Genomic DNA, 24,793 nt, shown 5'->3' with positions numbered 1-24,793 from the left:
TAACAAAATTTGAGGTTTTCGCAAGTACTACTTGCGACGTATGTTGCGCTTGGAGCTTGACTCCGCATCCGATTGCTTTGATTCCATAAGATGCCTATCGAAGGCGGCTTGTTGTTCCCTCAACTCTGCGAGGGCTGCATTTATTTGTGTTTGGAATGCATCGGCACAGAGGTGGGTGTCATTATGCAACATATCCAGACGACAGATGTCGGCAGTGTGAACTTGTACTTCCACGTTAACTTTGCGGATTCGATTTGCTTGGACCCCCGATTGATAGGACTGGTTGGCCAGTTTACCTACCATGACCGAAAGTGCTCGGTCGGCTGAACCTCCGTCCCTGATGTCGTAGAAGTTTCGACACATACCATACGGAGAGCGTATCCCTTGTTGTTGGCTCCAATGGTGGAGGTGGCTTCCCCAAACGGGAGTCGGTCCCTGGAAGTTCCTCCTAATGGCTGGAGGGTCGACTACTTCTGGTTCCGATTCTGTACCAGAGTCGTCCCCTTCTTCCAACTCGATGGGTTCTTCGTCCTCTTCCGGATCCTCCTCTACCCATCCTCCGTTGCCCTGGATCGGGTAGTAGGGGTCCCCTTGTGGGTGAAATCCAACCATTTGACTATACGAGAATAGGGTTATAAGATTTAACCAAAACTTGAGAACATGTAACACTAATTAATCTATTGTATGCACCAAATACTCATATAGTATTTAAATTGTACGTTTGATACTAGTGTCATTTTGGTAAGTTTTGACTTGTTGCTCACTACAATCATTCCTCGATATACGTTAGTCTAATTTCGGATAAATATAGTTGATCAGGCTATATTTGTCCCAAATTTGATTACATATCTCGAGAACTAATCGTAGTGTCCAACTCGTCATAATACTTTTTGTATAGTTCTCATCATGAAAATATGTTGTTGTATGCATGTATTTTGTATTTTTCATGATCAATAGTAATCTATTTTAAATGAAATAAGGATTTTAGGTGTGAGAACCTTTTGTCAGAGACTTTGAGTCCCTAAGCATTTATAGTTTGTATATCTTATGAGGTTCGATATACTTAGTTCACTATAAACATTGCTCTGATACCAATCTGTCACACCCCCAAACCGGAACGGCGGAAACGTTCGGGGGCGGATGACTTCATGTGGTAACGTAACAAATGAATACATAGTAAAGAAAGCAATATAACCATCATATATATAATTGAAAGTTTACATTGTTTAAAATAGTACATGTTCAAAACCAATTACAATATGATGCCAAAATATGAATTTAAACTAGTGTCGCAGCGTTCTTTCTTCAAAAGATGTTTAATACCTGTAATTACTAAGTCCCTGGGACATACAAGTAGTTTTGAAAGAGTAGATCAGCATTTAAGCTGGTGAGTTTCATAAGCATTTAATGATAGTATTTGTATGAAAATGAAATGGTTTGATTTTGTTTGTTAGTCTCTAGAAAATCTCATATTTCCTATTGGTATAAGCATAGCCTTAAATCAAGACCAATATATGTTAAAAAGTTGATGTTTTCCCATCTATGAGTAGTGGTTAGAAGTTCCAAACTTATATCACAACTGGGTTTTTCATGCATAAAGTAAATGAATTTATTTCCGTATAAAACCTCCATTACATCTGAAAACCCCCGTAAATCAATGTGTTTTTAATACTCTATGTGAGTTTTATAACGATGCTATTGACAAGGAATGCCTATACACAACGTTCTTCAAGCGTTGGAATGTTCTGACGTTTGTCACCCCAAATGGTGTACTGTAGCTAACAATCAGGGTGCGGGGTTGTAAATCCCATATAGATCTATACACAAACACCATGCTCCCCTCCAAGGGATTCTGGTATATAATACAGGACTTGAAATGTGTACTCGAGCGTACGTGAAGTTTAATGTCTCACAAAACTTAGTATAAAACATATTTACGTGTGAAAATGTTCGTTTGTAATTGTATATGAAAGTAACTTCTTGAAATAGTATTTCCATGTATGTAAAAGTTCGTAGTATTCTCGTAAAACTATACCTATTATAGTTTTCTAAAAGTGCGTTTCGTTAGTATAGTAATTCCAAGTGAAAATGTTCACTTGTTATGAAAAGTATAGTTTTTGTAGTGCCAAAACCGACACACATAAATATAGTATAAGCAGAGTGTCTGATTTACATAGATACATAAATCATTTCTTATTTCAAAAGATAAGATGTTATCGTGGTATAATTTGCATATGAAAGTTTTCCCTATAATAGTTATAAATCACATATGATTCCGTTGATAAAAAGTGAATAATGAAACTTTATATAACACACAATAATAATCGAGTGTTTTACTTGTATCCCCCCCCCCTTAAAAGCATATATAAGTACTTATAAAGTGTTTAAAAGTGTGAATTATAGGGGTATGAACTCACTTGAAAGATCGGAGAAGGCGGGATGAAAACCGGACAGAATTTCGACTCGAGAAAGCGAATTTTCTCGGGATTCTCGGGAGCACAAACGACCCTCGGGACTTGAGCAATGTAACCGGGACTTCGGGATAGCACGGACACAGAAAACGAGGCAAAAACGCAAGAGAGATGAGAGAGAATGGCCCTTTTCTTCGGAACCCTCGCATCCCTTTTATAGGGGGTGTGAACCGCCTCCGTACGCAGGGCATACGGGCGTACGCTGGGCGTACCCGTGCGTCACGCATGCGCGCATCCTCGACTGCCTCGGACCCCCGGATGGGACTTGACGTAGCTTCGCATAGGGTACGACGTGGACGATCCGAGGCCAAGGCCTTGAGTACGCTGGGCGTACTCGGGCGTGACTTAGCCTTCGGATAATACCGAAGTTTTCATTAAAATTTATATTTTTAATATTTAATAAACTTCAAAAATTCATATCTTCTTCATACGAACTCCATTTTCGACGTTCTTTATATCCACGCGTAGGTGAGACTATACTCTACAACTTTCGTTTAGATTCCATCAGCAAAATTTGAATTTATTTTTATTATTTATTTTTAAAAGGTCGCAGTAAGAAAATTTCTTTAAAAATTCATAACTTCATTATCTGACGTCTGTTTTTGCCAGACTTTTTACCGTTGAAAAACCATTGTCGAGACCTTCGATTCTCATTTAGGTCATTCCGGTCAAAAGTTGCTCGATCTTTGTTTCTAGTTTTTAGCTGTCCGTTGCTAAGCCGAACTTGGAAAATTCATAACTTCCTTATACGATGTCAGATTTGGGCGTTCTTTTTACGTACGATCACGGTTTATTGACATCTAACATAATAGGTAATTTAATTAGTGATTTTTGGATATTTTATTTTCGAAGTTAATTTCATTATAACAAACGTGGTTACAATACTTGACTTTTTAGGTCGTCTACATAGAGTTGAAACATCGGGTTGTCACAATAGAGTACTTGACGCCCTATAAGCATCGGAATAAATGTGACATTTGTCACCCCTTGGCTTGGTCGGCCGGGGACTGTAGCTACCAGTCAGGGTGTGGGATTGTCTGTCCTGTATAGATCTATACACACAATGCCCGCTCTCACTCCAAGAGACTCTGGTTACCCACATGACAATGGGGAAATCCGTATCCTGAAGATGCATCTCGTATTTCGAATTCTATTATAAGTATTGGAATAATGATATAGACTCACGAATGAACTGACTCCTTTGGAATTCTCCGTACTGGAAAGGGTAATTAGAATCTCCTAACTATTCCTATAATAGCTACTAATGTTTCAGGTATATGAATGACGAATGAAAGGATGTCCTTGCTACCCAAGGGAAGTGAACTGGTCGATGGAAACCTTTATGTCTATACATGTATACATGATATATAATTAATGTTTAAACAACCTTCGGACGGATATCCGATACCCACCAGACCACATCCCAACGAGGAAAAGGAAATAGGGCGAACTAGCCTTCCTAAGTCCTTTAAACATTATTTATATAACTATACAAGTATGGGCATGCATTTAACGAAATAGAAGCATAGAAGAAAACTTCGGTAAAACCTTTGGAAAACTTTTACACATAAGAAATTTACGACTTGATGTCATTTTGTAAAGCAAGTTTTGAAAACCTTTGGAATCTTTGAAAAAAAACTTTCATAAACAGCTTTGAAAATGATTTCTATAATACAGTTTAAGTAAAGAAAACCATTAATAAGCAATTACGAATGGATGTCCCTTAAGTAAACAAACTTTGAAAAACTTTGGGTAACCTTTAATTATCTAAAAAGGGATATTCATACTTTAACAAGATTCGAATACATGATTTGGAAATCTTAAGCTGGGTAAACAGTTTAACATGCAAAAATCTATTTTGTTATACAGTTATTAATCACATGTGATTTATCTAATAACTGTACAATTCAACTTGTATTCCCCCTATAAAAGCAGTTAAAATCATTTAAAAGGTTAATTTAGGGGTATGAACTCACCTGCTGTAAGTGGATCGGACGGAGGTGTCGGTTGGGTGCCCGGTGTCAAGTAAAGACTTGAACACACTTAATGACCTAGTAACATATGATGACATATGTTTACATACAATTAGTGATTATAATACTAATTAAACACGTATAAGCATCCTAATGTGCGGAAAAACACTTTGGTTAAGTGCTAGGAGGCTATTGGGTTGCAATAAGGGGGTGTATGGCCTAGTTAGGGAGTTTACTCTTCAAGAGTAAACTTGTTATGGAGATTTCGGCCCTAAGACCATATCTCCATGAGGTTACGGCTGTAAACTCATGGGTGGTATGTTTTGGACACTCAAAGGTCTTATATCACTTGTGGAATTAGGCTAGGTTCAATTCTAGGGCATAGGAAGGGATTATGGCTCCAAATGAACCATTTAAGGGAGTTCACGGCTGTAAAGATAGAGTTTATGGCCGTAAACTCTCACTTGGTCCTTCAATTCATGATTTAAGGTCTTAAATGGAAGAATACAAGGTTCTATGCATTATTCCAAGCCATATGGGGAAGTTAGGGCATCATTTGGCCTCCTTAAGGGAGTTTACGGCCCATGGACCAATCCTTGGGGGGTTTACGGTCATAAACTCCTAATTCCATAGTTTCCTTGATGTTTAATGTCCCTACTTCAATGGTGGTTGATTCTAGACATTTACCCAAGCCATAAGAGGTGCTTAAGGGCAAATTTAACACATTAAATGGTGTTCACAACCCATGAAGAGGGGTTTACGGTCCAAGAGTGTTCTTGGGCCGTAAATTCATGTTAACTCTCCATATGATATGATTTTCGGGTTCTAGGATCGTACATGCAAGTCCACAAGTCATATCTAAGCCCTAGGAGTGATTTGGAAGGGTTTTAGGGCTTCAAAACCCCACTTATGGGTGTTTGCGGTCCAAGAGTGTTCTTGGGCCATAAACACATAACTTTGAGGCTATTGGATGATTTAAACATGGATTTGCATGTTAAATGAGCTAAACAGCAAGTTAGGATAAATCACTTACTAGTTTGGAGCTTGAAAGAGGCGTTTTTGGATCAAAATTGGCTTTGTAGAGAGAGGGTGTTAAGAGTGGGAAAGGCTTAAACGTGACCACTCAATCCCTTATATAGGGGTTGAGTTTGTGGCCCAGAGGAAATCTACCCGATACCGACGTTAAACGGGGCTTATGGTCGTACCCGATTAAATGATCGTAATTTGACTTGATTGTAACTAAAAATTTTCAAGGGGATATTGAGGGTGTTTCATGTGTTTCTAAATCACTTGGGCACTCATGAAGTCATAATAAAAGTCCCAATTTAATTACCCTAATCCAAAAGGTTACGGAACAATTTAATAAAGCGAGTTTTATTAACGGAAGAAGAGGTTAAAATGACAGGATAAATTTCAGGTTGTCACATTGTAATTTAACTTCTAACTTGATTTATGTCACACCCCCAAACCAAGGATGGCGGAAACGTCCGGGAGTGGAGGACTTCATGTACAGTATCACAACAACGTGTATAATAATGCTCAAAGTAAACACAACCATCATAAATATAATTGAAAATTTTACACCAAAGTATATGTTTACATGTTTCAAAATCAATTACATTATGATGACAAAAATAAATTGTTGACGGTTTAACGTCCCATCCTCAAAACGCTGAAGTTTTCCTGTTTCACTGATTTCCTGAGAATACAAGTAGTTTTGAAAGAGTGTCAACAATTAAGTTGGTGAGTTCATAAGAGTTTTGTTTGGAGTAGAAACCGTTTTCCTTGTAAAATCGATAGAGTTTGATTTCCAGAAAATCCGATATTTTCTTAGTTAAGTGTAAACAGAATATTCCTATATGATGTGTTAATGAACCCTAGATTGACCCGTAGATTTCCCCTATAATCGTCCAGCGTATATAAGTTATATAAGATTTAAGTTAGATAAAACGTTGAATATAGTGGGTCTGCCCTAGGTCCACAACCCAACGAGGAACAGGAGATGAGGCGGGCACCATCAATTCTAAGCCAATCCAGACTAAATTCTTGTATGACTCAAGCATATACGCTCAACGATTATAGTTGAAGTCTAACAATGCGAAAATTTAATGTGGACTTAAATCCAAAAACCGGAACCAAACCCTAGTGTAGTGTACGAAATAGTAATAGTGACTGTGAACATAAACTATACATATCATAGTTCATCAGATAGTGATAGTGACTAGTGAACATGAACTATGCATATTATAGTTTACCAAAAGTGGTGGTGATGGGGAATATAACCTATACATATCATAGTTCATCAAATAGTGATAGTGGTAGTGAACATGAACTATGCATATTATAGCTTATCAAAAGTGGTGGTGATGGTGAATTTCTTTCTTGTAATTAAGTTCATAGTGTAGATGAAACATAAACTATACCTATTATAGTTTATCACTTTGTTTGTAATATATATATATGCCATAACTATACCGATTATAACTAGCGTGTTCATTTGTGGGGGTATAATGGTTCAACTATACTTATTATAGTTTATCATAATTATCCATAGTGGTAATAACTCTTTTGTATGTGTAAAACCTTTAATCATGTGTTTGTTATGTAAAGTAACCCTAAACTATACCTATTATAGTTTATTAAATATTTGTGTGGGTAGTGAGCATAAGCCTCACTTGTCATAATTTACCCATGTTTATATTTTAATGGATATAGCCTTGTAATATCATTTATATATTTGCCATACTTGTGGAGGTAAAAATCCATTTGTTTTCTGATGTATGTCTATATAAGAATACAAAATTGTCATATATTGCAACAACACATAATCACATAATGATGTATACCTTGCTCAACATGTTACAAGGTGAAATGAAATTTATAGTGTTTTTCTGTTAATAACGTTTTCTGTAACTGTTATTGGAAAATTTGTAGAAAAATCATAAGATGTCCAAATCAAGTTCTGTAACTTCTGAGAATTTGGAAAATGAGTCTAGTTTGTTCATAATTTTTATTATAATTTTTAATGACCTCTTACTTGTGTGAAAAAGTCCATAATCACAGACTGGTCCGGATTGATGTTTGAAATGATAGGCAGTTTTGTAAAAATCACCATAAATTGTAGAAAAATCGTATGGAGATGTGCAAATAGTCATTTTAAAGCTAAGAAGTGGAACTACATGCACCTATTGAAAACTAAAATGTTTAAGATGTCCAAAACAGTCTGTGAATGGAGTTGAACTTTTCTGATGAAGGCTGTTAGAAAAGTTTAGTTATGTTCTTGGTGTTTTAACTTGTATTCCCCCCCTAAAAACTTGAGAAAACATAAAAATGTAGGGGTATGAACTCACCTTGAGTGATTTCAGTAGGTAAGTGTTGAAGAAGAGAAGTGTTCAACCAAGAACACTTGAAGAATCACTTGAAGATTCGAAGATCTAACAAGAATGTGATGATGTTTGTGTAAGCAATCTTTGATTTTTGAGTAGGAGGATGTGTAATAATCATAAGAAAGATGATGATACTTACTAATTGTAGGAGAAGAGTCTTGGAGTATGCCTTGAAATTCTCGAATTAGAGAGAAAAAGATGAGAGAGTTTGGAGTGTGATTCTTGATAAAAATGAGAGAATGATTAAAGTGTGAGGAGAGAGGATGGATGTTCCAGCCCTAAGAACGTGGGAATAGTTGAAAATAGTGAGAAAGGACCTATGAAGTGACTAGGGATGGGCTGGTGGTGAATAGTGACATGGAGTGGGTATGGGAGTAGTTGCTTGTGTCATAGAAATAAGTAAAGTCAACACTCTACCTTTGTACTTCATCCACTCTCTTTTGGATAAGGTTTTATCCTTAAAAATGTGATTAATTAATAGTTAAGGGTCTTTATATGTTAAAATAAAGTTTTGGGTGAAAATCCCGTGTTAAAATAATTAAAAACAGGCCTAAAATGCGAATTTAGTCGACAACCGGGAGAAAAAGCGTTCCCAGCGAGACCTCTCGGTCCTAGGCCGAGGTTCAGTCCCTAGGCCGAGGTTCGGTCCTTGCTGGTGCTGAGCCGGAAACGAAGTGCGAACCAGAAGAAGAAGGCGAAGGCGAGGGGCTCATCCGAAGGCTCGGTCCGAAGGGTCAGAAGCGAAGGTTCGGTTCGGTTCTTTGAGTGAGGTTCGGTTCGGTTCAGCAGCCTTCTTCATCAGGAGGGTTCGGTTCCTAAGGGGACTTTCGGTTCCTAAGAGGGGTTTCGGTTCCTAAGAGGACTTTCGGGTCCTAAGAGGGGTTTTGCTTCCTCAAGCCCGTTTTTCGCGTAGGCTTCCGCTTTTGGGCTGTTTTCACCAAATTCGAGGGTCGGAATGCCCCGAGTGATTATAGAAAGTTGGGAGAGATTTCGAGAGAGATTTGAGAGAGATTCCACATACTCAGAGAGATTTGGGAGAGATTTGACATTCTTGGAGAGATTTCACATACAAAGAGATATTTGGGAGAGATTTCACAAACTTAGAGAGATTTGGGAGAGATTTGACATTCTTGGAGAGATTTCACATATAGAGAGATATTTGGGAGAGATTTCACATACAGAGAGATATTTGGGAGAGATTTCACATACTTAGAGAGATTTGGGAGAGATTTGACATTCTTGGAGAGATTTCTCATACAAAGAGATATTTGGGAGAGATTTCACATACTTAGAGAGATTTGGGAGAGATTTGACATTCTTGGAGACATTTCTCATACAAAGAGATATTTGGGAGAGATTTCACATACTTAGGGAGATTTGGGAGAGATTTGACATTCTTGGAGAGATTTCTCATACAAAGAGATATTTGGGAGAGATTTCACATACTTAGAGAGATTTGGGAGAGATTTGACATTCTTGGAGAGATTTCTCATACAAAGAGATATTTGGGAGAGATTTCTCATACAAAGAGATATTTGGGAGAGATTTCTCATACTTAGAGAGATTTGGGAGAGATTTGACATTCTTGGAGAGATTTCTCATACAAAGAGATATTTGGGAGACATTTCTCATACTTAGAGAGATTTGGGAGAGATTTTACATTCTTGGAGAGATTTCTCATACAAAGAGATAGAGTGAAAACGATTGAGAGCGGTTTCGTGTGTGATGAATGTGAGTGTTTGGCTTCGAAATGCAAGGTCTATAAGCCCCGTTAAGCCTTGTTTAAGGATCTTGCATACTCCCGATGAGTAGAACATTGTTTTATCGGTTTGGCTCGCCACGTACCACAGTTTTAGGTTAAGGAGATCTAGATGTACGCACTTTTCGATTTATGATCTCTCATTAGAATAGAGAGTTGTTTAGAAATTACATAACTTAAACTCTAGTACCTACGGGCAAATTGAGTTGACCGGTTTGACTTGTTGACTTTATTTGACTTTGAATTGACCAGAATTTGACGGTTGTCACATCATCCCCCCGTTAGAGGGAATTTCGTCCCGAAATTTGAAATCAGGCAAGGAGTTTGTGAATGACTAAGGTCGGCTCTACATTATTTTGATTCTGACTAAGAGATGAGTTATTATACATGAAAACTTACCTTATACACATTATGATATAACCAATACTGGGCGGATAGTAAAATGTGTGATTCTACTTCAGTTTCACATCCCAACGAGGAAAAGAAACTAAGTCAGAATTCTCACATTCTATTATCTACCAGGTATTCGTTATATATAACTGGGGAATGTATAAGTGAGGAAATCATAACAAATAACATTCTTAGTAATCCTTCTTAATGAACTAGAGTTCCTAGTCAGGGCTATCATTGAACCTAGATGTATTTCAACCGTTCACCTATAGAGTAGAAGTATGTTCTCGAAGGTTTGACCTACATCCCTATGATGCAGTCCCATTACGGAGTCGAAGTAAATTCATAGAATGGTCTCATGACGGCCTTGGAATTTCTTATTGTTTATGCTCTCAGTTTAATCCTTGGCATTACTACTATGCATGCTTTAATCGATGCTAGACTTAATCAAATAAAGAAATTTGGAATTTAGTCGTCGATGTTAGAACACATACTGATATTTGTGGGCAGTTCCGGGGTGGTCTCTCCTTCGGTGATCGCAAGCACCCTTCCACCACCACTGGCATCTCTTGCACTTGGGTAGTTCCTTTTAAAGTGTCCTGTTTCTCCACACTTGTAACAGGCTGGGCTTACTCCAAAGCCGGGGAACTGGTTGATGGGTCGTACCGGTGCCCTACAGAAACGAGTAGTGTGCCCTTTCCTATTGCAGTTCATGCAATGCAATTCTCTACAAGCCCCAGTGTGATGGAAGCTACACTTGTTACATTTCGGAAGGGTTCCAGCGTATTGTTTCATGGGAGTTGGCGTGGTGAGGGTTGTGGCAGCATGAACAGCAAAAATTGGCGTGGTTGTCGTAGTGTCATGGCTGGCACGATGGTCGATGAGTTGTTGTGCCAACTCATTGGCGCTGTCGAAGGTAGTTGGTCTGGAGGCCAATACACTATCATGAATCTGGGATGATAGCCCCCAAAGGTATCGTTCTACCTTTTTCTCTTCTGGGGTGACCATTGTAGGACAGAGGAGTGCTAGGTCATTGAATCGGGCGATATAAGCTTCGAGATCCGTCCCCGACATTTTGAGGTTCCAGAGTTCCTCTTCCAGTTTTTGCACTTCGCCTCTTGGGCAATATTCTTTCAGCATTAAAGCTTTTAGATCCTCCCAGCTTATAGAGTTAGCCACTGCAGGAGTAAGCGACTTAACTCTGCCGTTCCACCAAGTAAGAGCTTTTCTTGTGAAGGTGAATGCCACATACTTGACCTTGCTTGCTTCGGGACAAGCACAAATTTCGAAGACTGCTTCGGTCCTTTCAAACCATTGCATCAGCGCGATGACGCCCCCGCTTCCGTCGAAAGGATCGGGTTTGCCATTCGTGAAGTCTTTGTAAGAACACTCCTTAGTACGCCCTGTGCTGTCCCCCTGATTCGAGTTAGTATTCCCAGATCCGAAGCCGCCGGAACCATTTGTACCCATTTGCGACATTGCTGCCGCCACGGCTGCTGTTACGGCAGCTTGAAACATTATGGGATCAAACTGCGGAGGGGGCGGTGCTGTGCTTCCGGAGGGTCTGGACTTTTTCTTTGGCGGCATAGTCCTGTCATAAGTTGGTAGAGACGAACAAACGATAAGTTTCTAATAGTAGTGACAAGTCAGATGTTATCAAGCTAGACTTGTCTGTATTATGTTCTGACTTAAAAGTATTTTGCATGTAATTCATAACAAAGCCCCTATGAATGAATTTTAGTGGTAGTGACTCAAATGCAACTTGTGATTTGTTTCGCCTGATCCCTTCCTAAAATCACTTGGTATATATTAAGAATTTCTTGGAGTTACCATATGTAAATTGTTTGTAATATAGGGTTCGAGGAAAATAGGTCTACATCTCATTAACGTAAGGAAAATTTTTGGCAATGCTACGGTTCCCTTGAATAGTGTAGTCTCCGGATTCTGAAGGATTCGAATGTCTCCATTTAACAGCCTAGGTTGGTCGTGTTCTTCGCTCCAGGTTTCCAAGCACTCTACCCAAGGAGGCGTCGGGCCTTGAAAAACCGGGCGAGGGTTAGGATTCGGAACAAGGGCCATCAGGGTAGGTTCTCCACTTCAGGGTCGGAGTCAGAACCATCAGCAAAGCCTTCAGCTTGGTGACCATCCAAAGGGATTCGGTAATCATTCTCTGGCTCCTCTCCGAGCCATTCAGTATTGTCGTGGTTAGGGTAGTACGGGTCGTCGTGGGGATGAAATTCAGCCATGATATCTTCGCGAGAAATTGGGATATAAGAAATAACTAAGTAGACGTACTAATTAGATAATTATAAGATGATCTTTATCAGGTACTTCAATATATTGTTTAGTGCATACTAGTCATATGTATTTGGGACAGGATAGACCTTCGAATAAGCGACCCTAACTCTAAATCCCCAATCCAACGAGAACAGGAAGTAAAGCAAAGATCCATAGATTCTAAGTCTATAACGTCCTGGATACATATAATTTTAATGTATCCACTAGGCAATTATTGACCTATTGATAAAAATCTATTTAGTTCTCAAATAAGTAATTATAATAACACCAAATACCCTATGGTATTTCATTGTGGTAGTGTTGGTAAGTTTTTAAACTTGTTGCAACACCTACGACCATTCCTGGGCATATGCTAATCACTTCTGGGTGAGACATAGTTGATCAGGCTATGTCATTCCCAGACCTGACTATACATCCCCAAGCCTACTCGTATTGTTCAACAATCACCACTTTTGCCCTATCCCACCATGATACTGACCCTAGTGTGTGTGCACATGCTCCTACTTTTATCGAGAATACAAGTAGTTTTGAAAGAGTGTCAACAATTAAGTTGGTGAGTTCATAAGAGTTTTGTTTGGAGTAGAAACCGTTTTCCTTGTAAAATCGATAGAGTTTGATTTCCAGAAAATCCGATATTTTCTTAGTTAAGTGTAAACAGAATATTCCTATATGATGTGTTAATGAACCCTAGATTGACCCGTAGATTTCCCCTATAATCGTCCAGCGTATATAAGTTATATAAGATTTAAGTTAGATAAAACGTTGAATATAGTGGGTCTGCCCTAGGTCCACAACCCAACGAGGAACAGGAGATGAGGCGGGCACCACCAATTCTAAGCCAATCCAGACTAAATTCTTGTATGACTCAAGCATATACGCTCAACGATTATAGTTGAAGTCTAACAATGCAACATTGTTTTATCGGTTTGGCTCGCCACGTACCACAATTTTAGGTTAAGGAGATCTAGATGTACGCACTTTTCGATTTATGATCTCTCATTAGAATAGAGAGTTGTTTAGAAATTACATAACTTAAACTCTAGTACCTATGCGCAAATTGAGTTGACCGGTTTGACTTGTTGACTTTATTTGACTTTGAATTGACCAGAATTTGACGGTTGTCACAATTTACTTCCATGATTTTTATAAATTACACATTTATCTTCCTTTTACATAATTTTCATTTTCAACTACAATATATAAAACGTAGTAGGTGTTCGACAAAAAGATATGATAAAAGAGAAGGATAATAGTGAAATTTCGAAAATGTTGAAAGTAAATCAACTTAGGGTTGAAATTTAAGAACTTTATAATGAATATATCAAACAAAATAACGTATTATGGTGTGTTTGGGTACCTAAGCTTATATACCCTTAAGGGTATATATATATATATATATATATATATATATATATATATATATATATATATATATATATATATATATATAAGTGAATAATAGATCTAAACAATTATCAATATGAGCATGTTAGCAAATACAAAATTAATAAGAATAAAAAATAAAAAGTTTGGATGCTTATCTTTCCGACATTAGTTTCTTTCAGATCGTATTTCAAAATATATGCAATGTGATTGCACAAATCAACTTTGTATTATGTAACGGTTTAATAATCGTTGGTTTTTTTTTTTTTTTTTTTTTTTTTTTTACTTACTTTATTCAGCAACTAAGGTTCAATAGATGTTTCATCAAGTCCATTACTTATTCATCGTTTTTTCAACTCCGTCATCAACCAGTAATAGAAAATCCGAGAACCATGGATTGGTCAGTGCTCTCATCAACTTTATGTAATGGTGTTTGTTGAAACTGGTAGGAGCCTATGAATATGTTGTTGTGTTGAGATTAAAAAGTTGTCTTAACAATTAAAAAAAAATCGGTTAATTTTAAAAATATATTAACGAATATATCATGTTTTCAATCATCTAAAACAAATGTCCTCGCACCTACAAGCCTTCTCGGTGAGGCAACATTTGTGACCATTTTTTATATATGATTAATTTGGAGTTTTTATTTTACATAATAAAAAAAAATTTAAATGTTCAATCATTAATATTTTTATAAAAAAATTTCAAAAACATTGTCTCACATTAATTCTTCTTTATTAATATTTGTTTTATCTATTGTCATAAAAATTATAAGTTATATCTTTCGTCACCATTTGTATTAGTGAACCGAAAAACCACATCATTGCTTTTAAACCGCTTGAAACATTATCCATTGCACTTCTTAAAAAAAGACCAAAATGACATTTCTTTGTTATCCAAATTAGCCTCCTAATACAATTGAGATACATGAAAATTTTATAGATGTGTTTTTTTAGAAAAGAATCAAAATGCCCTTTCATATCTAAATAATCGGACATCATGCAGCAAATAAGGATAACACTGTAAACATCATTGTTGAGAATAAGAAAAAAAAATACTCCCAACATCCTTCAGTTCTAGATCGCAAAAAATGTCGCACCAAGTCTAATGTTTATAAAATATCAATATACTCTTCCTTCTTTGATTTAAATTGGCAGCAAAATAGACAAATTTCATCAATTTTATGACTGAATTCATAGCTTTCAAATAGACATTTTCAAAAAAAGACCAAAAAACCCTTCCTTTGTAAACCAATCCAACCACATGATAAAATTGTCATTTTTAAGATTAAAAATTAAACATTTACTCTCAAAGCCCTTCAACTCTTTATAAAAAAAATGAAGATTCATATCTTCCAAATCTAGTATTTGTAAAATACCAAACATACCCTTCCCTTTCCAATTGTTTTTGATAGTGAAACTAAAACTATCAAGCGTCCATTGAGCCTCTATTTTTTCCCATTTTCTATCCACAAAAATAATCATTATGGTAAGAAATTCCCCAATCCGCACAAACGTGCTCATTAAGACCTATATAATCTTTTTTAAAACCCAATAATTTGTATCAAATGTCATCAATGTTGAATCCAACCACATTTTTCCACATAATTGTTCACTTTCATTAAAAATCAATTATTTATTTTCTCTCCAATGTAATAGCTCGAAAGAAACAATGCAACCTTTTTCTATTACATTCTTCATATTTTTACTATTCAGCAAGTTTTGAAGCTTAATACCTAAAGAATTCCAAAAACAATTCATCTGAGCTCCTTACACATGATACTTGATCTGAAACATGAAACTAAATCAAAGTTAAAACCAATGTAATGAGACCATAGCATTATATATAGATAAGCACTTTAAAACATATCAATACCAAAGAAAAGAAAAACAGGTAGAATATGGAACAAAACATGGTAATCATTTCAACAAAGGAATTATATTATCTTGCTGACAAATATTCCATCATCGAATTAGAATAATATGGAACAAAGCAGAAGTCATAAATATAAAAAAGTAAGAAACCTTCTTGTTGTGGGATGAAATCAAAGGGTATAGTTGGCAATTCTTGTCCCCAATAATTATTGAATTGAACTCATGAGTAGAGACTAAAACAACAAAGTAAAATGACCTTAATATACAAAAACTTAGAATACACTTTCCTTCAATTCTATTAAATCCTATATATCTACCTGATCCATTCTCTCCCCAAATTTTATAGCCAATTCAAGTGGCTTTCTCTTCTTAAATTCAAAGCCTAAACAAATTAGGAAATAATAATGACAATCATGATTTCATACACACTAATTAGTGAACTTGTAGTAATTAGCCATGACCGTGGAGAAAAAAAAGAAATTGCATGAAATGTTTTTGATTTTTCATGCCATGTGAATATGGGTAACAAAACCAACTTCAAGAAGAAGCTCTTGATTTTGAGATTCTTGATGATGTTAGTTTCAAAGAGCACACCATTTTAGTTATGGGTCATACTTACAAAGGGACATCTTGCTTCTTCTAGTCAAATGGCAAGTAGTCAACAAAAGGAGATCTGACCGAGGTAAACATCTCTTTGACCTGTAAGAAGGAAATATTGTTCAGATATTAAACTTGACCAATTCCTACACTATAGCAACTCATTAACAACATGCCATTAGTTCTAATTAATTAACCTCCCAAATGATCAAAGATCTGCATGATAAAATTCATATGTATGACTCAAAATATTGCAAGTGGCATGTCAATGTCATCTAGTCACACAATTCAACCGGACAATTGACAATATTAAAAGAAATCTATTTACATCTATTGATGCTTACTTCCAAGGTCCTTAGTACACAATAATATCCCCTGGTAGAAATTAGTCCAAAAGACATCATCAGTTGAACCTGCAAAATAAGAACAAAGTTTAGGAGTTTAGTAAACTATGTTGCAATGTTATTTACTGTGAAGTTGTTTTAAAGAAAGTAAATGATTACATAAAAATCTTCTGATGTACCTGATGAAATTTAAGGAAGAAAAAGAATCTGATCAAGAGTGAGTCAGAAAGACATGAATACCCCTATACACGATACAAATATATCAACTTATTTTTTTCCTTATTTTATGCTCTTTTAACCATCAAGTGTAATTGATAAAAAAACATTTTCCTTTTTTTCCTTCTTTTATTCTCTTATTTAGCCATAAGATGTAAGTTGTAAGATCATATCAAGAAACAAATATAAATATATAATTAGAAAACCATTTCTTCAATAATAACTAACAAAAAATAAATGAATTAGTTTGAACAATAAAATAAACAAAAATTATGATTACTAACCATGAGATTAATAGAATGCAAAATCATAAAGCAATATGAGCAGGAACTTCCATTGAATAATATGATAGCCTCATTCATGTTCCTGAGGTTTAGATGTGCAAAATCCAAAGCAGTTAAAAAATAAAACAAAATTATTTTGAGGCTCATATTTGTAATGAATCAAAAAGTGTAACATCATGATCGGTTAGTAAATTAAGTAAGATAAAATCCAAAATTCAATAATGGGAACTTTTCATATTTCTCAGATTCAAAAAGAGACGACAGGAACATACTTGTCTGTATGAATTTTTACATTTGTAAACTTGATCTGAACTAAAGGCCTAAATCAAATCATTGGCTACAAAGAGTGGTGGGTTTGTTGTCGGCGATGAGGTGGCTAACAGTAAGGAGAAGAGAAATCAAATTGACTGAACCTGTAGGGCTTTAACAGATCCAATGTTTGAGTCTATTGACGCCTCTTCAATTACCATTGTTTGATACGATTGTTACATCCATCAACATGCTAATGAATAAAAAAACTAAAAACAAACTGACCATTTCAAATTTGATGTAAAAATAGGGAAAAAAAACAAAAAATCAACCCTTTAATCACAAACATACCTAGTTAGAGGAGACGATGGTGGAAGCTGTTAGAGGAGACGATGGTAAATTTCGTATCTAGGGTTTTTAAAACGGGTTGAGTGGTGTTGGAAACGGTGGTCTCTAGGGTTTTTAAAAGGGCGATGGTTCACTGGTGGTGCAATGGAGGTGGGGTAGAGAGGAGAAGGGAACACCAGTTCGGATTGTGAGAAAGAAAGTGATGGGAAGCTAAAATCTTACTTGGAGAGTGAAGACTGGAGCAGACGGTGGGGATGGTGGCGTCGACATCGACCGAGTCCTGAAAATCAAATAAAAAGGATAAATTAGAAAGAGATGAAAGCAATAAATTCGATGTTAATGGCGGAGACGACGGGGCATGCTATATAATGTGGGTCTAAGTTTGTTTTGACCTATTCAATTGGCTGAAATTGAGAGCATGTTAGCTCAAACGACTTTGACTGACACCGGATAAGATCCATTTTTTATACGATGCATTAAGGTTGTTGTATATGATGCTTTAAGGGTTTTATTTTTTAAAATTAAACAAAACATGCTAATTGCTTATTAATATATATATATATATATATATATATATATATATATATATGAGAAAGTAAATATACCCTTAAGGGTATATAAACTTAGGTACACAAACTCATCATACTACGTCATTTTGTATCATATATTACATTATAATTGTTCAATGTTCTTATAATTTAACTTCTAAGTCGATTTACTTCCAAGATTTTTAAAAATTACACATTTATCTTCCTCTTACATAATTTTCATTTTCAACTACAATATATATGGCCTAGTAGATGTTCGGCAAAAAGATGTGATATAAAAGAAAGATAATAGTTAAATTTCGAAAATCTTGAAAGTAAATCAAGTTAGGAGTTGAAGTTTAAGAACATTATAATAAATATATCAAACAAAACGACGTGTTAACGTGTGTTTGGGTACCTAAGCTTATATACCCTTAAGGGTATATTCACTTTTCCCATATATATATATATATATATATATATATATATATATATATATATATATATATATATATATATATATATATATATATATATATATATAGAAAATGGTTGTTTTGAAAAGTTTAAATTTTGTTGAAAATTTATGAATTTTACATGGTGACACCCATGGATGCCATATGTGTTATGGTTGTGATTGTAATAGCCATGGATACCACATGGGTCATGGTAACACCAATGGATGCCATATGTGTAATGGTAATACCCATGGATGCCATATGGGTCGTGGTAACACCCATGGATGCCATATGTGCCATGGTTGTGATGGTAACACCCATGGATGCCATATGTGTCATGGTTGTGCCGGTTGTGTTTTAAAATAGATTGATTTTTTTTTTTAAATTCTGATTTTTGACAAAACTACCCTTACTAATCAAATATTATCCATTGTATGTATGAAGGCAATTTGGTCATTTTATATTCAACATCTTGTATGCGCCATAATTTTTCTGAAGAATCATTCCGTTTCAGTTATGCAGTCTTATTTCAGTCACTTGCAATCAACCCCAATTTCAAAATTCCGACAGTCAAAAAACCCTAAAATTGTTTTTAGAGAATCGCTAACTAAGTCAACTAATAATATTATGGAAGCAAGTACTTCTTTGAATATGCAATCAAGAAACCAAAGCAAATTGCTAACCGACATGCCATTGGAAGTGATTGAGAAGATAATAGTCGAGGTGGGAAAATTTTGAGCAGTCAACACTTTCAAGATGAAGATTGTGTACGTTTTTTCTTTAATCCTTCTATTACACATGTTTATTTCATTTGTTCTTACAGTTAGGGGCCAACATTTTGTTTCGTGTGCAGTTGCAAAATCTTAAACGAGGCAAGAAAAACGGAAAAAATATACAAACATATGGAGGTAGATGGACTACGATTTCGTCGTTGGTCAGAAGACAAACATGCAGTTGTCAACAAATGCAAAGATATGGCTGATGAGAAACCCAAATATTCTGTTCAGGGATGGATTGGTACGTTTATTATATATATATATATATATATATATATATATATATATATATATATATAGTATTAATTGATTTCTTGTTTTGCATTACTTTAACTATAAATTCTGTGTTTAATTTTTTTTTTCAGAGTAATTTTTTTTCTTGGAAGCTGATCACGAAGGGAAAATGATGCTAAAAGAAGCATTTGCATTGGGACATTTGGATTCAACATTTGTCCTTGGAATGATGCTAATGACAGAAAGCAGACAGAGGAAGCAGAAAGCTTTGGACATGTTAAACAATGCTTCCCGAAGAACAAAAGGTACTTGGAATCTTATAGCAACCTGTTCCAAGGTTCATTTCCACTTAATTAGGGACGGGAGAAAACATGTATACTTCCATGGCTTCCATAGAACTTGTGTAATGCATATGTATGCGATTAGTGTGCCATACGCTTTTCTTGATGTTGTTACTTGATATATGAATATATAGCAATTTACTTGATAAGTAGTTAGTTGATGTTGTTACTTGATTAGTAAATATGTTGTCTTGTTATTAAGGGACTAAAAGTGTAAACTTTTGGAAAGTCGTGTTGCAAAATGAAAGTCAACAAAAGCCTACTATTTCTAACTTGGTCAAGTTTTAATATATATACATATTGGTTTTTATATAGTAATTTATTTGATAAGTAGTTAGTTGATGTTGTTACTTGATTAGTAAATATGTTTTGTTGTTATTAAGGGACTTAAAGTGTAAAATTTTGGAAAGTCGTGTGGTAAAATGAAAGTCAACAAAAGCCTAATATTCTAACTTGTTCAAGTTTTAATTTATACATATTAGTGTTTATATAGTAATTTACTTAATAAGTAGTTAGTTGGTGTTGTTACTTATTAGTAAATTTGTTGTGTTTTTATTAAAGGACTAAAAGTGTAAAATTTTGGAAAGTCGTGTGGCAAAATGAAAGTCAAAAAAAGCTTATTATTCCTTACTTGGTCAAGTTTTAATATATATATATATATATATATATATATATATATATATATATATATATATATATATATATATATATATATATATATATATATAGGCCTAGGTTATTCTATTCAAAGTAATTATTGTGTTATTGTATATAGATAACTTTGGGCCGATCAGTTTTACTTATTTTAAGAAAATGATTAATATATATTATTGAATTAAATGTAATTGAAAAAAAATCATCTAATTTAATTACAAGGGTATTCTAGTCAATTAATATAGATTTAATAAAGGAAAATTGCATATTTTAAGGGATCATAGATTTTATTAATTTTAAAAACCCGATTTTATGAATTATAACTATTTTAATTCGGACATTCTGACAGAATATGTTTATTTCTTGAACAATAAATAATAAAAAATTCTTGAACAATTGTAGAGACCCATTATTACAACGAACGGCGAATGCGGAAGAAGGATATCTCGAGATTAATCGTGTTTTTGGAAGTATGAACACGAAGAACATATTATGAGTTCACAAGAAAAGAAAGAACAAGAGAGAATAATCATAATATTGCATGAAGAACATGGTGGGAGAGAAACTCTCCCTGGGTGGGAGAACCCACCACTATCTCTCTCTAAGATTACATGGTAGAAAAGTAATCACTAACTTAGAAAAGAAACGAGCTAGCTTCACTAAGGAAATAAATGACCAACTCTCCCTTTATATAGGAGGGAGAGTATTTACACCAACAATACAAACAAAGAGAAAATATAACCTAACTATCACTCATTATTTGTGGAGCATTTATATGCACCAACATTCTCTCCCTAAATGCTTACAAATGATGAGAGATACAATTAATAAGTGATACAAGGCTATAATACAGTAATCCGACTAGCAAGTGTAGTAATAAAATGAACTCAAGTGTTGAAATGTCTCTGAAACTCTGAAGTGTCTGTGAAGTCTGAAACTGACCATGAATCTCTTAAATGAAGGTCTTCAGCTTCAAAGCACAACCAATGAAGCAGAAAAGATAAGATCCAAATCTTCAAACTAGTCATAATCACCCGAAGAAAGGAGGTCACCATGAGCAAGTAGAAGATCCAATAAAAGAAACACTTCGTCTTCAAAAGTCTGAAAAACATTTCGAGTTCTCGAATAATAATATACCGAAATTCTTCAAAGAATAACCTGCTAAACATGTGAAGCATCCATAAAATGTAGTCCGGATAAAAATAATGTGAGTCCAAAAACATGGTCCAGCGATACCAAAAATTTGATCCAAGGATAAAAAATAACTGCCACGTCACATCGCCAAAATAATCTTCGTCTTCAACATATCACAAATCCAAACTCGTGAAACCATAAGATCTGAACTAGATGCGAACACAAAATCATCATGTGGTAGAGTCCGAATAATAACTAATCTGAATCGGAAAACATCGAGTAATGCCAAAAATTTGATCCGTGAAGACCAAAAATAAGTGTCACATCGGCATCACTAAATAAATAATCGTCTTCAGAAGTCTTCAAAAATCCAAACTCAAACAATAATAACCAAATCCGGATGATATTCTCTTCCTATTTTTGATAAATGACCGGATATCAAAAATCAACAAATAATCGGATGGAGAGTGTCGGATACCAAGAGCTAAGAGAAGCTCTCCCTAGATGTATGAAGGGCCTCGATAAGAAACGAGAAAGAGTAAAATAAATACTCTTGCGGTCATTAGAAAGCGGGTGACACTTGCTAAAACTGTGCTGAGAAAATCTGTTGTGCCAAAAGTATATCCAAATATCCAAACTGCGGTGCCGGAACACTTGAAGTGGTCTTCAATAGAGAATAAAGTCCACATGCTCAAGATACATGATTCGTCAACAAAAAATCATAAGCAACAAGTCATAAAATCCCATAACGTGAAGAATGCGAAACAACTTTGGTGATCAATCGCCGTTGCGGTGCAAGCGTCACAAAGATAATATGAACTCCGACTGCGGTAGGAATATTCTTCCAATAATAATAACCGGCATGAAATAAACCAATGTGACAATCCATAGGTAGGTTGTGGCAAAAATTGGTGTTAAATAAAAAATGGGTTTTAATAAAAAAAAATTGGTTATAATAAAAAATGGCTAAATAAAAAAAATTAACTGAATAAAAAAAATAATTGGTGTTAAAAAAAATAACTGAAAAGAAAATAAAATAAAAAAAAAACTGAATAAAAAAAGAGTCTTAAAAAATAAGAAGGCTAAAAAGGGGGGGGGGGGGGCTGATGAGAAGGGAGGAAAAGGAAAGGAGGGGAGGAGGGGAGAAGGAGAAGAGAGGGGAGGAAGGGGGAGGGGCTGAAGGAGGAAGGAGGGGCGCTGGAGAGAGAGGATCCGAAGTGAGGATGGTGGTTGCGGTCAAAGGTGGGTGCGGATCAGAGGGGGCTGGGTGCGGATGGGTGAGGTGGTCACGGATGGAGTTGGTCGCAGATGGGCTTGGCACTGATGGAGCTTGGTTTGGGTGCGGACGCAAGGAGGGCGTGACAGCGGATGGGGCGAGCTGAGAAGCCACTGCGGACAAAGCATCAGAAGGCGCGTTGCGGTATGAGGCTGCGGTCCGAGCCAAGAGTACATCCGAAGCTGCGGTCTTGTGCTGCGGTCCGACACTTCTAACTTCGGTTTAGCAGTCAGGAAGAGTAGGCTTCGGTTCTAAGCTGCTGACCGAGGGTCTGCGGATGGGGCATTTTGACCTCGGATCAAAGCATAAGAGGGGCTGCTGAGAGGCTTCTTAGGGGACTCCGATAGGCAGTTTGTGGCTGCGGTTCGGGGGTCCTGAAGGGGCTGAACAGGTGACGAAAAATGCTCTTTTTTCATGAAAAATGGTACCGCAAAGGCCATTTATTCATATTTTAATAATGGAATCTTTTTATAAAGCATTTAAGTCAACAAGTGGGTCTTGGGAAGGCAAAAAGAGGAGTATGCAGGGGGGTTTTAGGGACAAAAGGTGATGAGATTTATCATAGTCACATGGTTTTTGCTTGGGAAGGAAAAAGTGAGTGGAGTACTCTTTACCTAAAAGAGTAACAAGGACAAAGTACTTTATGCAAACACATATTACGTCCAACAATTCTTCAATTGAAAGATTCACAGCAATAAAATGATGAAGAACAAGAGCTCCATACCTTTAAGAATAAAAGTTGTTGGGTAAGAAAAATCTTCAATAAGGAAATGCTTTTCTCCACTTCTTCAAGAAAATAAGCCCATAATTTTTTTGTCTTCACTTCCAAGAAAAAGAACTTCCTTGAGAATAATTTCTTCAACAATATGGAGACCACAAAAATAATTTTTCACCAAATTTCTTCATTTCTTCAACATCAAAAATAATAAGAACATGAATAACACTATTTTTTTCCAGCAATACAAGAATGATCAACAGCAGCAACATTTTTATTTAGCTAAGATAGAATCACCCAAATGATAGAAATAAGAAAGAACATCATAAAAAAAAATTTCGGTTTGCAACCCGAAAAATTTTTCTTGCAGAAACACGGAAAAATCACAAGATAATCACTGAACGGGAGTCTTTCCCTTGAACTAATCGTGAGATCTTCAAGGTACGGCTCTGATACCAATTGTAGAGACCCATTTTTATAACGAACGGTGAATGCGGAAGAAGGATATCTCGAGATTAATCGTGTTTTTGGAAGTATGAACACGAAGAACATATTATGAGTTCATAAGAAAAGAAAGAACAAGAGAGAATAATCATAATATTGCATGAAGAACATGGTGGGAGAGAAACTCTCCCTGGGTGGGAGAACCCACCACTATCTCTCTCTAGGATTAAATGGTAGAAAAGTAATCACTAACTTAGAAAAGAAATGAGCTAGCTTCACTAAGAAAATAAATGACCAACTCTCCCTTTATATAGGAGGGAGAATATTTACACCAACAATACAAATAAAGGGAAAATATAACCTAACTATCACTCATTATTTGTGGAGCATTTACATGCACCCACAACAATCAATCGAAGAAAAAAAATATTCTTGAACCTATTTCTTGATCATGACTTTAAGAACTTCTTGTAGAATAACTAATTCTTGAATAATCAATTGAAGAATAAAAACAAAAAATACATTATTTCTTATAAAATACGGGTAACAATTGTTAAGAATTATAACGATTAATACATTCTAAAAGAATAATATAGTCCGTTTCAATTTTGTGGTCCGTTCTTCAAGCATCAACTTCTATGATTCCAACAGAATTGGAATTC

The 24,793-nt window shown here is 35.5% G+C and overlaps 1 long non-coding RNA gene across 1 annotated transcript; it reads right to left on the bottom strand.

Moving 5' to 3' along the window:
• Nucleotides 1–15,254: 15,254 nt before the first annotated feature.
• Nucleotides 15,255–17,955, bottom strand: LOC111875998 (uncharacterized). The gene is made up of 6 exons (XR_002844873.3): nt 17,576–17,955; nt 16,976–17,057; nt 16,655–16,717; nt 16,476–16,544; nt 16,154–16,233; nt 15,255–15,447 (listed from the first exon to the last, which is right to left on the bottom strand). It is a non-coding gene; the product is annotated as an uncharacterized LOC111875998 (long non-coding RNA).
• Nucleotides 17,956–24,793: the final 6,838 nt, after the last annotated feature.

This window comes from Lactuca sativa, chromosome 8, assembly GCF_002870075.4.
Source record: "Lactuca sativa cultivar Salinas chromosome 8, Lsat_Salinas_v11, whole genome shotgun sequence".
Lineage (NCBI taxonomy): Eukaryota > Viridiplantae > Streptophyta > Magnoliopsida > Asterales > Asteraceae > Lactuca > Lactuca sativa.
Note: the sequence above shows the minus strand (reverse complement) of the source record. Positions and strands in the feature narration are given on the sequence as shown.